This window comes from Zootoca vivipara, chromosome 5, assembly GCF_963506605.1.
Source record: "Zootoca vivipara chromosome 5, rZooViv1.1, whole genome shotgun sequence".
NCBI classification, from domain to species: domain Eukaryota; kingdom Metazoa; phylum Chordata; class Lepidosauria; order Squamata; family Lacertidae; genus Zootoca; species Zootoca vivipara.
In genome coordinates this window covers 7,422,001-7,435,469 of record NC_083280.1, presented here as the reverse complement: position 1 = coordinate 7,435,469, position 13,469 = coordinate 7,422,001, and the positions used below count along the sequence as shown (strand labels likewise).

Genomic DNA, 13,469 nt, shown 5'->3' with positions numbered 1-13,469 from the left:
TGCACTTCATATCCAGCAGTTGCTGCCTCAATGATAGACTTCAGCTGAGCTGTGACTTCAAATGCTTCCAAACCGCCCTGAGCGGTGCAGGGGGCGGGGGCGGGGGCTTGCAAAAGAAAAGCAGGTTCAAAAGGTGCGAGTCAGAAGGAAAGCAATGGTGGGGGACAGGAGGCGGGCAGGTGTGGAGGACTCCCTGGTCCTGAATGGGGTAACTGTGCCCCTGAAGGACCAGGTGCGCAGACTGGGAGTCATTTTGGACTCACAGCTCTTCATGGAGGCACAGGTTAATTCTGTGTCCAGGGCGGTTGTCTACCAGCTCCATCTGGAACGCAGGCTGAGACCCTACCTGCCCGCAGACTGTCTCGCCAGAGTGGTGCATGCTCTGGTTATCTCCCGCTTGGACGACTGCAATGCGCTCTACGTGGGGCTACCTTTGAAAGTGACCCGGAAACTGTAATTAATCCAGAATGCGGCAGCTAGACTAGTGACTGGGAGTGACCGCCGGGACCACATAACACCGGTCCTGAGAGATCTACACTGGCTGCCAGTACGTTTCTGAGCACAATTCAAAGTGTTGGTACTGCACTTTAAAGCCCTAAACGGCCTCGGTCCTGTATACTTGAAGGAGCGCCTCCACCCCCACCATTCAGCCCGGACACTGAGATCCAGCACCGAGGGCCTTCTGGCGGTTCCCTTGTTGAGAGAAGCCAAGTTGCAGGGAACCAGACAAAGGGCCTCCTCGGTAGTGGCACCCGCCCTGTGGAATGCCCTCCCAGCAGATGTCAAGGCAATAAGTAACTATTTGACTTTTAGATGATGATGATGATGATGATAAAAGAAAGATTGAAAGAGAAGACAGCAGCGCCTGCCTGGCATGAAGTGGGCAGCGGGTAGAGGGGCAGAGTACCCAGCGGGGCCGGCGACCGGCAAAAGGAGGCAAAAGCCTACGGCACCCGGTATTCCCAGGCGGTCTCCCATCCAAGTACTAACCAGGCCTGACCCTGCTTAGCTTCCGAGATCAGACGAGATCGGGCGTGTTCAGGGTAGTATGGCCGTAGACGCTGCACCAACCTCCCAACCCAGCCTTTAAGCAAGAGCGCAGGGAAAGCGCCTCCCGCTCGCCCAGTATAATAAATCCTCAGGTGACGCCCACAGCCGTCACATCCAACGGCGGTTAGCCCACTCAACTTATCTCACGTGCTTCTCCCGCCACGCCAAAGGGGTGGCCTCAGGGCGGCGCAGGGCCACTGCTCCCAAATGAGCTGCGGCCGGAGCCCCTCGGCGCTCTCCAGTGGTGCAAGCACGTTTGTGGGCGGCCAGCCGTTGGCCTAGCGATTCTCGGTCTAGCTCATTTTGGGCCCTGGATGCTTTCCACATGCAGCTTTCACGTTGCGTACTTCCTGCCCATTGGTGGCTGCCTTTGAATACAATTTAACTGAACGGCTTGAGGATGCTGTCCACCTGGAGCTCTCATGTGGTGCACTTCATGTCCAGCAGTTGGCGCTCTCCAGCGGTGCAAGCACATTTGTCGGTGGTCAGCCTTTGGCCTAGCAATTCTCGGCGTAGCTCAGTTTGGGCCATGGATGCTTTCCACATGCAAGCAGGTTGGAAAGGTGCAGGTCAGAAGGAAAGCAAATTAAAAGAAAGATCGAAAGAGCTGGCATGAAATGGGCGGCAAGGGGAAGGGCAGAGTTGAAAGCGGGGCCGCCGACCGGCCAAAGGAAGCAAAAGCCTACAGCACCCGGTATTCCCAGGCGGTCTCCCATCCAAGTACTAACCAGGCCTGACCCTGCTTAGCTTCCGAGATCAGACGAGATCGGGCGCGTTCAGGGTAGTATGGCCGTAGACACTGCACCGGCCTCCCAACCCGGCCTATAAGCAAGAGCGCAGGGAAAGCGCCTCCCCCTGGGCCCTGCATGCTTTCCACATGCACCATTCACGTTGCGTAGCTCCTCTCCATTCGTGGCTGCCTTTCAATACACTTTAACTGAACGGCCTGCGGATGCTTTCCACTTGGAGCTCTCATGTAGTGCACTTCATGTCCAGCAGTTGCTGCCTCAATGATAGACTTCAGCTGAGCTGTGACTTCAAATGCTTCCAAACCGCCCTGAGCGGTGCAGGGGGCGGGGGCTTGCAAAAGAAAAGCAGGTTCAAAAGGTGCGAGTCAGAAGGAAAGCAATGGTGGGGGACAGGAGGCGGGCAGGTGTGGAGGACTCCCTGGTCCTGAATGGGGTAACTGTGCCCCTGAAGGACCAGGTGCGCAGACTGGGAGTCATTTTGGACTCACAGCTCTTCATGGAGGCACAGGTTAATTCTGTGTCCAGGGCGGTTGTCTACCAGCTCCATCTGGAACGCAGGCTGAGACCCTACCTGCCCGCAGACTGTCTCGCCAGAGTGGTGCATGCTCTGGTTATTTCCCGCTTGGACGACTGCAATGCGCTCTACGTGGGGCTACCTTTGAAAGTGACCCGGAAACTGCAATTAATCCAGAATGCGGCAGCTAGACTAGTGACTGGGAGTGGCCGCCGGGACCACATAACACCGGTCCTGAGAGATCTACACTGGCTGCCAGTACGTTTCTGAGCACAATTCAAAGTGTTGGTACTGCACTTTAAAGCCCTAAACGGCCTCGGTCCTGTATACTTGAAGGAGCGCCTCCACCCCCACCATTCAGCCCGGACACTGAGATCCAGCACCGAGGGCCTTCTGGCGGTTCCCTCGTTGTGAGAAGCCAAGTTGCAGGGAACCAGACAAAGGGCCTCCTCAGTAGTGGCACCCGCCCTGTGGAATGCCCTCCGAGCAGATGTCAAGGCAATAAGTAACTATTTGACTTTTAGATGATGATGATGATGATGATGATAAAAGAAAGATTGAAAGAGAAGACAGCAGCGCCTGCCTGGCATGAAGTGGGCGGCGGGTAGAGGGGCAGAGTGCCCAGCAGGGCCGGCGACCGGCAAAAGGAGGCAAAAGCCTACGGCACCCGGTATTCCCAGGCGGTCTCCCATCCAAGTACTAACCAGGCCTGACCCTGCTTAGCTTCCGAGATCAGACGAGATCGGGCGTGTTCAGGGTAGTATGGCCGTAGACGCTGCACCAACCTCCCAACCCAGCCTTTAAGCAAGAGCGCAGGGAAAGCGCCTCCCGCTCGCCCAGTATAATAAATCCTCAGGTGACGCCCACAGCCGTCACATCCAACGGCGGTTAGCCCACTCAACTTATCTCACGTGCTTCTCCCGCCACGCCAAAGGGGTGGCCTCAGGGCGGCGCAGGGCCACTGCTCCCAAATGAGCTGCGGCCGGAGCCCCTCGGCGCTCTCCAGTGGTGCAAGCACGTTTGTGGGCGGCCAGCCGTTGGCCTAGCGATTCTCGGTCTAGCTCATTTTGGGCCCTGGATGCTTTCCACATGCAGCTTTCACGTTGCGTACTTCCTGCCCATTGGTGGCTGCCTTTGAATACAATTTAACTGAACGGCTTGAGGATGCTGTCCACCTGGAGCTCTCATGTGGTGCACTTCATGTCCAGCAGTTGGCGCTCTCCAGCGGTGCAAGCACATTTGTCGGTGGTCAGCCTTTGGCCTAGCAATTCTCGGCGTAGCTCAGTTTGGGCCATGGATGCTTTCCACATGCAAGCAGGTTGGAAAGGTGCAGGTCAGAAGGAAAGCAAATTAAAAGAAAGATCGAAAGAGCTGGCATGAAATGGGCGGCAAGGGGAAGGGCAGAGTTGAAAGCGGGGCCGCCGACCGGCCAAAGGAAGCAAAAGCCTACAGCACCCGGTATTCCCAGGCGGTCTCCCATCCAAGTACTAACCAGGCCTGACCCTGCTTAGCTTCCGAGATCAGACGAGATCGGGCGCGTTCAGGGTAGTATGGCCGTAGACACTGCACCGGCCTCCCAACCCGGCCTATAAGCAAGAGCGCAGGGAAAGCGCCTCCCCCTGGGCCCTGCATGCTTTCCACATGCACCATTCACGTTGCGTAGCTCCTCTCCATTCGTGGCTGCCTTTCAATACACTTTAACTGAACGGCCTGCGGATGCTTTCCACTTGGAGCTCTCATGTAGTGCACTTCATGTCCAGCAGTTGCTGCCTCAATGATAGACTTCAGCTGAGCTGTGACTTCAAATGCTTCCAAACCGCCCTGAGCGGTGCAGGGGGCGGGGGCGGGGGCGGGGGCTTGCAAAAGAAAAGCAGGTTCAAAAGGTGCGAGTCAGAAGGAAAGCAATGGTGGGGGACAGGAGGCGGGCAGGTGTGGAGGACTCCCTGGTCCTGAATGGGGTAACTGTGCCCCTGAAGGACCAGGTGCGCAGACTGGGAGTCATTTTGGACTCACAGCTCTTCATGGAGGCACAGGTTAATTCTGTGTCCAGGGCGGTTGTCTACCAGCTCCATCTGGAACGCAGGCTGAGACCCTACCTGCCCGCAGACTGTCTTGCCAGAGTGGTGCATGCTCTGGTTATCTCCCGCTTGGACGACTGCAATGCGCTCTACGTGGGGCTACCTTTGAAAGTGACCCGGAAACTGCAATTAATCCAGAATGCGGCAGCTAGACTAGTGACTGGGAGTGGCCGCCGGGACCACATAACACCGGTCCTGAGAGATCTACACTGGCTGCCAGTACGTTTCTGAGCACAATTCAAAGTGTTGGTACTGCACTTTAAAGCCCTAAACGGCCTCGGTCCTGTATACTTGAAGGAGCGCCTCCACCCCCACCATTCAGCCCGGACACTGAGATCCAGCACCGAGGGCCTTCTGGCGGTTCCCTCGTTGTGAGAAGCCAAGTTGCAGGGAACCAGACAAAGGGCCTCCTCGGTAGTGGCACCCGCCCTGTGGAATGCCCTCCCAGCAGATGTCAAGGCAATAAGTAACTATTTGACTTTTAGATGATGATGATGATGATTATAAAAGAAAGATCGAAAGAGAAGACAGCAGCGCCTGCCTGGCATGAAGTGGGCGGCAGGTAGAGGGGCAGAGTGCCCAGCGGGGCCGGCGACCGGCAAAAGGAGGCAAAAGCCTACGGCACCCGGTATTCCCAGGCGGTCTCCCATCCAAGTACTAACCAGGCCTGACCCTGCTTAGCTTAGACGCTGCACCAACCTCCCAACCCAGCCTTTAAGCAAGAGCGCAGGGAAAGCGCCTCCCCCTGGGCCCTGGATGCTTTCCACATACACCTTTCACTTTACGTAGCTCCTCTCCATTCGTGGCTGCCTTTCAATACACTTTAACTGAACGGCCTGCGGATGCTTTCCACTTGGAGCTCTTATGTGGTGCACTTCATGTCCTGCCGTTGCTGCCTCTTGATAGATTTCAGCTTTGAAATGGGCGGGAAGTGGATGGGCAGATTTGAAAGTTGGCCACCAACCCCTCCCCCTCGCCACAACTCCTCGCATCCAAAGGTGTTTAGCTTTTGTTCTGCTTTATCTGAGAACCACAAGCCCTTGCTTTTCTCTCAGAAGTACAGGGTATCCTGCACTCTTTCTTGCTGCATTCTTAGTTTTATCTACAGAGATATCTGCTACGAGTGCTTTGCTTTTTTCAAGTTTTATGTGTGTGCTCTAGCAATTCTGCTTTTCATAGTAAATATTTCTATTTTCTAAATTTTTGTTTTTTTGGTATTTGTATTTTAAGTTTTCTTTGTTTTTTAAAACTACAGTATCTTGAAATTTTCAAGTTATATGTATACCTTAAGTGTTCAGAGTACAGTTCAATCAGTGTAACAATAATGGTAGTTACAGGTAGGTAGCTGTGTTGGTCTGCCATAGTCAAAACAAAATTTAAAAATTCCTTCCAGTAGCACCTTAGAGACCATCTAAGTTTGTCATTAGTATGAAGACGTGTGCATGCCCATGAAAGCTCATACCAATGACAAACTTAGTTGGTCTCTAAGGTGCTACTGGAAGGAATTTTATTTTGTTTTAACCATAATGGCTCATTCTACACAAAAAGGAGGTACTAGCAGGCTCTGGATACCTTCAAATATGGTGCTATACCAGGAATCTTTATGAAGAAGAATACTGTATGGGGCGAAAGCCAGAAAAACAGTCTAATGTTGAGCAATTCTGTTCTGTAAGCAATTAATGCTTCCCAATTATTGGGGTAAAAGCAGGAAATCAATCAGTAGGATGAATGGAAATTATATAAACTGTCATTGTTGAATTGCTAGCTAGAATACTGAACAACATACAGTACAACATACTGCTGGGGGTTCCACATTCAAATACCTAATTTCAAATTAGATTGTTCTACAAATTCAGTTATGTCTGTATTGTTCTGCTTGCTTAATACTATTTTGAGCATTTGTACCCTGGTCTTCAGCCAAAAAGGCACATAGAACAGCTTGCCCATACCACATGCTTTTTTTTATAAAAAAAATCAAAACCCACCCAGCTACAAATGAAAAGGTAAAAAACATGAAAAAACAAACAAACTGAGGCACCAATTCATAAATAATAGTTCTTATAATATCCAGCTGCTATAGAAACAATTCACGAACCATAGGTGCCTATTGTAACTTTTCTTCAAGCAGACCTTTAATAGTTTAAATTATAAATGTTTATGTTATATGGATGGCATGGTTTGTCCATTTAAGACATATTCTCATGAAATACCCAACAGTGTATTAAATGTTTGCACACAATGAACTAAGGGGGCATGTGTTTCCAAAAAATATGTACAATATTAGTTTAAAGAAAGAAGTCACAGCATTGGTGGTTCAGTAGTAGAATTCTCACCTGCCACAAATTTTCAATCTATTTCAAAAATCTAGTAATCTAACTAGGGTAGGCAGGTTTGAAGGAGGCATACTATTTTGATGTTAGCTAAAACTGGGCATGGGTGTGTGTGGGGGGAAACATTGAGAATGAATGAAGTAGGATATTTTGCAGTTTTTTGTGATGAGATTTTGTTTTGTTGTTTTTATTTGTTTTTATTAAAAGTTTTTCATGGATAACAAAGGTGCATATTATGTCTCTGACTATACCATTCTTTCAATGCTCAGAAGAGCATACGTTCCAGTTGTAATGATAACTTGAGGTGAGCAGAAGAGGCCTGATTTGATTGATAAATTTATACACTTACCGAGTCAAATCACGTGGTCTAGTCTAGTGTGCTCCCACTGCCAGCCACTCCATAGTTTCTCACAGCAAGTGTTTTATTACTGAGTGATGACTCTTCCCTGTAGACATGAATAGCCAGTAGAACTGAATAATATTAGACATGATGTCAATAATATATTACATCTTACCTTTCTACTACCAACTCCTTGTCATGTGACAAAGACACATGGGAGCAGAGACAGCAAGGCAGGCTGTAACTGTCAAATCCCAACTGCTAAAGTGTAACTGCCAACTGCCATTCTAGGCTTGAGTCTCTGTTCCAGTTTTGTGCAACCTTACAGTCATGAACATCTTGCCTCTGTGTTTCTGTAACTGAGTCTGTGTTTCTGAAACTATCTTTTATGAAGAACAATGATTTAATAAAGCTTTCATTATTTAAACAAAGAACTCTGCTGAAATAATTACCACTGTGCGTCAGTTTATGGGTCCAAAATTTTATGGATGGCGAATTGCTAATGCTGGAGGATCAGGGTGCTGTTGGTGAGGACCTCGAAGGGACTGAAAGTCCAGTAATGAGGCCGCGTACCGAAGAAACAGACCCGGTGCAGCAAAGAGCAGAAGCCATGTCAGTTCAGCAACCTGCACAGTTTACTAATCTTGGCTACACTGCCCAGATGGAACACCTAAATGATAAAAACTATTTGACTTGGGCTCTCAAGGTTGAATTAGTTTTAAAACGTGATAAACTTTGGCACTGTGTGGAAACCGGTTTGGGGGCACAACCCTCTGATGAAGATCGTGAAGTAGATGATAGAGCCAGAGCGCAAATTTTATTGACTCTAGAGGAACCACAGGTTCTACACATTGCATATTTGGACTCTGCCAAACAATATTGGGATCGTCTGTGCTGGATTCACCTGTCTGACAGAGCTGGTTCAATAATTGGACTAACTAGGAGGCTGTACAGAACTGTGCTACCTGAAGGTGGATGTTTAACCACACACCTCCAGACTTTGTGCATGTTATTCCTTCAGTTGCAAAGGAGCGGTAAAAGATTTTCAGGCCTGGATCAAGTCTATATCCTGTTATCCAGTCTTCCAACAAGTTTTAATATTGTGATAGCCTCTCTTGAAAGCATGAGGCAAGAAGATTTATCGATGGCGTATGTAACAACCCGTCTACAGGAGGAATCTGAAAAGCACATGGAAAAGCTGGGTGAGAAAGCTGACTGGGGGAGTTCCAGTCGCTCTGCTTACCAGAGACCTAGATCCTCAGGAGGAGTTGGGACCAAAGAATGCTCCAGAGATCATGCCATGTTGGTGAAGAAATGTTTCCGGTGTAACAAATTTGGACACGTTAAGAAAGATTGTTGTGTGAAAATCCCAGCAAGAGCGAGTGGTTCATGTGAGACAGGAAAACAGATGCATTTTGTCTCAGCCGCCGCAAGAAAAGAACTTTTTTCCAGACAGCTACATTTTGGACTCTGGTTCTGCCAGAATAATGAACAGCCCTGACTGTTTTACAACACTCAGAAAATTACCAAAAGGCAAGGACAGCATTTGTCTTGCTGATGGAAGGCATTGCTCAATCTCAGGTATAGGTACGGTTTATCTACCATGTCTAGATGTAGAACTGAGCGATGTATTGTTTGTTGAAAAATTAGAATATTCCTTATTGTCAGTTTCATGTCTTACAAAGGTTGGTTTTGCATTTAGGTCATTAATTATACAAAAATGATGGTTTGTACTATTTACAACATTATCTAGTGATGGGATAAAGAGACATAAAACTGTAAAAAAAAGAAGTGTTAGTAACTGATCTATGTCAGGAAAATTCTAATTGTCCACATAAAAACTGCATTCATGTTCTACACAGAAAAATGGGGCATGCAAGTTTTAAATATCTGGTGAACATGCAAAAAATATGTAAAGGTTTAAAAGTTAACCAGTGCAGCACCTATCTTGATTGTGCTATTTGCAAGCAAGCAAAATCAAAGTTGCAACCAATACCAGGTAGGAGTGATAGAATTTCTACACACGTTTTGCAACTTGTTCATTCTGATTTAATTGGTCCTTTTTCAGAGAGTGAGGGAGGATCTCGATATGTTGATTATTGTGGATGATAAAACAAGATATTCATAGCTATATTTATTGAGAAACAAATCAGAATGTGCTGATGTTTTTAAGTCATGGAAGGTATGGGCAGAAAAACGGTTTCAAAGGTCAGTCATTCAACTCCAAACCGACAAAGGAGGCGAATATTTAAGTAATCATTTCCAGGAATGGCTTAAACGCCATGGAATAATGCATCGCCTCACATGTGCAAATAGTCCCTGGCAAAATGGAGTTTCAGAGAGAAGATTGGGTATTATACAAATCGTATAAAAAGGCTTGCTAACTGATGCTGGACTGCAAAATAATGCAAAGCTTTGGGGAGAAGCTCTTCTGACTGCAATTTTTTTAGTGAATCGTACTTTCACTACTGTATACTGTCTCCCTGCTTATTTAACTTATATGCAGAATTCATCATGAAAAAGGCTGGACTAGATGAATCCCAAACTGGAATTAAGATTGCCGGAAGAAATATCAACAACCTCAGATATGCAGATGACACAACCTTGATGGCAGAAAGTGTGGAGGAATTAAAAAACCTTTTAATGAGGGTGAAAGAGGAGAGCGCAAAATGTGGTCTGAAGCTCAACATCAAAAAAACCAAGATCATGGCCACTGGTCCCATCACCTCCTGGCAAATAGAAGGGGAAGAAATGGAGGCAGTGAGAGATTTTACTTTCTTGGGCTCCTTGATCACTGCAGATGGTGACAGCAGCCACGAAATTAAAAGACGCCTGCTTCTTGGGAGAAAAGCAATGACAAACCTAGACAGCATCTTAAAAAGCAGAGACATCACCTTGCCTACAAAGGTCCGTATGGTTAAAGCTATGGTTTTCCCAGTAGTGATGTATGGAAGTGAGAGCTGGACCATAAAGAAGGCTGATCGCCGAATAATTGATGCTTTTGAATTATGGTGCTGGAGGAGACTCTTGAGAGTCCCATGGACTGCAAGAAGATCAAACCTATCCATTCTGAAGGAAATCAGCCCTGAGTGCTCACTGGAAGGACAGATCGTGAAGCTGAGGCTCCAATACTTTGGCCACCTCATGAGAAGAGAAGAATCCTTGGAAAAGACCGATGTTGGGAAAGATTGAGGGCACTAGGAGAAGGGGATGACAGAGGACGAGATGGTTGGACAGTGTTCTCGAAGCTACGAACATGAGTTTGACCAAACTGCAGGAGGCAGTGGAAGACAGGAGTGCCTGGCGTGCTCTGGTCCATGGGGTCACAAAGAGTCGGACACGACTAAATGACTAAACAACAACAACAGCTTTCACTACTGCCACGGGGGATATTCCCTACAAAATGCTTTTTGGGAAGGAACCAGATTATGCAGGTTTACATGTTTGGGGGAGTTGGGCTTTTGTTTATATCCCCAAGTCTGTGAGACACAATGGTGAGCCTAAAACCAGAAAGCTACGTTTCATTGGCTATCAAGGCTATTCTAGCAGACATTATCATTTTGCTTTGGGAAATGGCCGAGTAATCATTTCACAAAATGCTGAATTTGCTGAACAGGATAGGTGTTCATGCCAATCCTAGTATTTTAGTTCCTCTATCGGTTCTATCACAGAAGCATCTCAGGCAGCCAACTATTGAGGAAAGGTTAGAAAGTGGGGAAAATTTACTCTCAGAAACTGACACTTTGCAAAGTGCCACAAGCAGTGATTCAGAGGAACAACAAAATAATGAACTAGAGGAGCAACAAGAAGAGGGGGAAAGTCCAGTGATTATTCCTAGGAGGTCTACAAGGACTACCAATTCTAGCAACCATGTTTCTTTCTGAAGCCTTAGCTGTGCCAGATTAGCTTCAGTAATTCAAGGAAAATAGACCTCCACATAAATTTTTCAGAGCAATCTTTGCATTTTTATTCAATAGTAGATACTACAGTACAGTACTGTACTGGGTTAAATGGAGGCCTGCTCCCAAGTAAGCTTAAACAAGACAGCAGCCTGTGAGTGGCAACTGGGATGTTATGTACTGAGCTGAATCCTAGAACAATAGGATTCAGAATCAGCGGGAGCTACCCAATCCAACTCCAGGTGGAAGTGAATCCGCAACCTGATTGGCCTGCTGGAGCAGCCAATCAGGCGGCTGGCAGAAGTGAATCTGCTACCTGATTGGCCTGTAGGAGCAGCCAATCAGGCTGCAGGCAGAAGTCAATCCATAATATAATTGGCCCACAGGTGTAGCCCTGAAGTAGCCAATCACGCAAGGCCCATTGTGTAAATAATGTATATAAGCAGATGGTTTGGGGAAAAGAGCCATTCGTCTTCTCTTCTCCTCCTTGATGACTATGAGCTGAATAAAGAGCATGAAATTCACTCTTGACTCCGAGTATATTTCACTGGCGACGAAGGTGGGATCCTGCTGAGCTGACCGCCACCACGCACTGCACCGCAGCACCGCCACCTGCTGCACCGCTGCATCGCACCGTGCATCCAGGCTTCAGCTCCAGGACCCAAGGAACCCAGAATGGCAACCGACAGCAGCTTCTCGCCATTCAAACCAGCATCAGGAGACTGGGAAGGGTACGCCGCCCGTTTCAACTTCCTCCTGCAAGCGAAAGAAGTCACCAACGATGCCATGAAGAGGGCGACATTCTTCAGTGTCTGTGGAGAGGAGACGTTTGAAATCGCCCGGGCTCTCCTTGCACCTAGAGATGTCGCTACCGTCTCTTACAAAACAATAATGGAACGGCTGAAGGAGCACTTCTCACCACAGCCCTCGGTGGTAGCTTGCCGAAATGCCTTCTACGCAAAGCGGCAAGCCCCGGGGGAAACCATAACTGGGTTTGTGACCTCCCTCCGCCAAGCCGCCCGGTTATGCAACTTCTCAGAATTGGAGAACATGCTTCGTGACCGCCTCGTCGGTGGCCTGAGGGACGAGATGTTGCAACGACGCCTCTACGCCAAAAAAGACCTCACGTTCCAGATTGCTCTGGAGGAAGCCCTGGCAACCGAAGCCGCCGAGAGGTCAACGCAAGAGGCACGACCGGCCCCGCCATCCCAACCGAGGGTCTACCACGAAGACCTCACCGACGAATCCGAATCTGACAGGGAGGAAGTACACCGAGTACAGCGGCGCACTCAAGCAGCACACACACCACAGCAGCCTCGACGAGAAGGAGGGAACTGTGCAAGCTGCGGGGAGAACCACGAGAGGAGGACCTGTCGTTTCCGCAACGCAGAGTGCAGGCAGTGCAGAAAATTGGGACACATCGCCCGGGTGTGTCGGGCTCGACTCACCCGTCGACAAGCATCAGATGACCGACCCAGGAGCCCCAGGTCACACGGCACCATGCACCAAGGCAACTCGACGGAGATCACGGACTACCAGGTATTCCAGTTGCCCCATCCCAGCACAGAGAAAATTTATATAGAGGTACAGATAGAGGGAGCCCCATGCCGCATGGAGCTGGACACGGGTTCAACTCTATCCATAATCTCGGCCCGAACATTAAGGGAACTGTGCCCTAATGGGGGTCCCAAACTAAGGCCGGCTCCATTCACCCTCCGGGACTTCCAGAAACGTAAGGTCCCTACTATGGGGGTGGGGACCTTCAGGGTGCAATATCGAGGGCGAAAGCAACAATTGGACTTGCTGGTAGTTAAGGGCCCCTACGTTAGCTTACTGGGACTGGCATGGTTTGGACCTCTGGGGCTAGCCGTTACCGGGGTGAACCGCACTAGCTTACAAGTGGACGTGGACGCCATATGCAAAGAGTTTCCAGGGGTTTTCGATGGGGCATTGGGACGATATACAGGACCCCCCATTGCCCTACAGCTGGACCCCGCTGTACGACCCATCAGGCACAAGGCCCGCCGGGTCCCGTTCGCCCTGAAACCCCGCATAGACGAGGAATTGGACCGGCTCGTGGAGCAAGGAGTGCTGGAGCCGGTGCCCAACGCCCCCTGGGAAACTCCAATTGTCACACCCGTCAAGCCTAACGGTTCGGTCCGCATCTGTGCAGACTACAAATGCACCATAAACAAGGCTCTCACGGCCCATGCATACCCAGTGCCAGTGGTCAGCCATGTCCTCGCCACCCTGGCTGGGTCAAAAATCTTTGGCAAACTGGACTTGGCCCAAGCGTATCAACAGTTGCCTGTGGACGAAGCCACAGCAGAGGCTCAGACGATTGTGACGCACAGAGGGGCATTCAGAGTAAAGCGGCTGCAATTTGGCGTTAGCGTGGCACCAGGCATATTCCAGAATCTAATGGACTCTCTCCTTAAAGGGATTCCTGGCGTCACCCCCTTCTTCGATGATGTACTGATCGCCGGGCCCACACCAGAGGAATTTGAGG

At 49.1% G+C, this 13,469-nt stretch overlaps 4 non-coding genes across 4 annotated transcripts; all 4 read right to left on the bottom strand.

Annotated features, from left to right (window-relative positions):
• Positions 1–941: 941 nt before the first annotated feature.
• Positions 942–1,060, bottom strand: LOC132592202 (5S ribosomal RNA). The gene has a single exon (XR_009557675.1). It is a non-coding gene; the product is annotated as a 5S ribosomal RNA (ribosomal RNA).
• A 669-nt stretch (positions 1,061–1,729) lies between these two features.
• On the bottom strand, positions 1,730–1,848 carry LOC132592214 (5S ribosomal RNA). Its single transcript, XR_009557687.1, has one exon. It is a non-coding gene; the product is annotated as a 5S ribosomal RNA (ribosomal RNA).
• A 1,120-nt stretch (positions 1,849–2,968) lies between these two features.
• LOC132592201 (5S ribosomal RNA) lies at positions 2,969–3,087 on the bottom strand. Its single transcript, XR_009557674.1, has one exon. It is a non-coding gene; the product is annotated as a 5S ribosomal RNA (ribosomal RNA).
• A 669-nt stretch (positions 3,088–3,756) lies between these two features.
• On the bottom strand, positions 3,757–3,875 carry LOC132592204 (5S ribosomal RNA). Its single transcript, XR_009557677.1, has one exon. It is a non-coding gene; the product is annotated as a 5S ribosomal RNA (ribosomal RNA).
• Between the last annotated feature and the right edge of the window lie 9,594 nt (positions 3,876–13,469).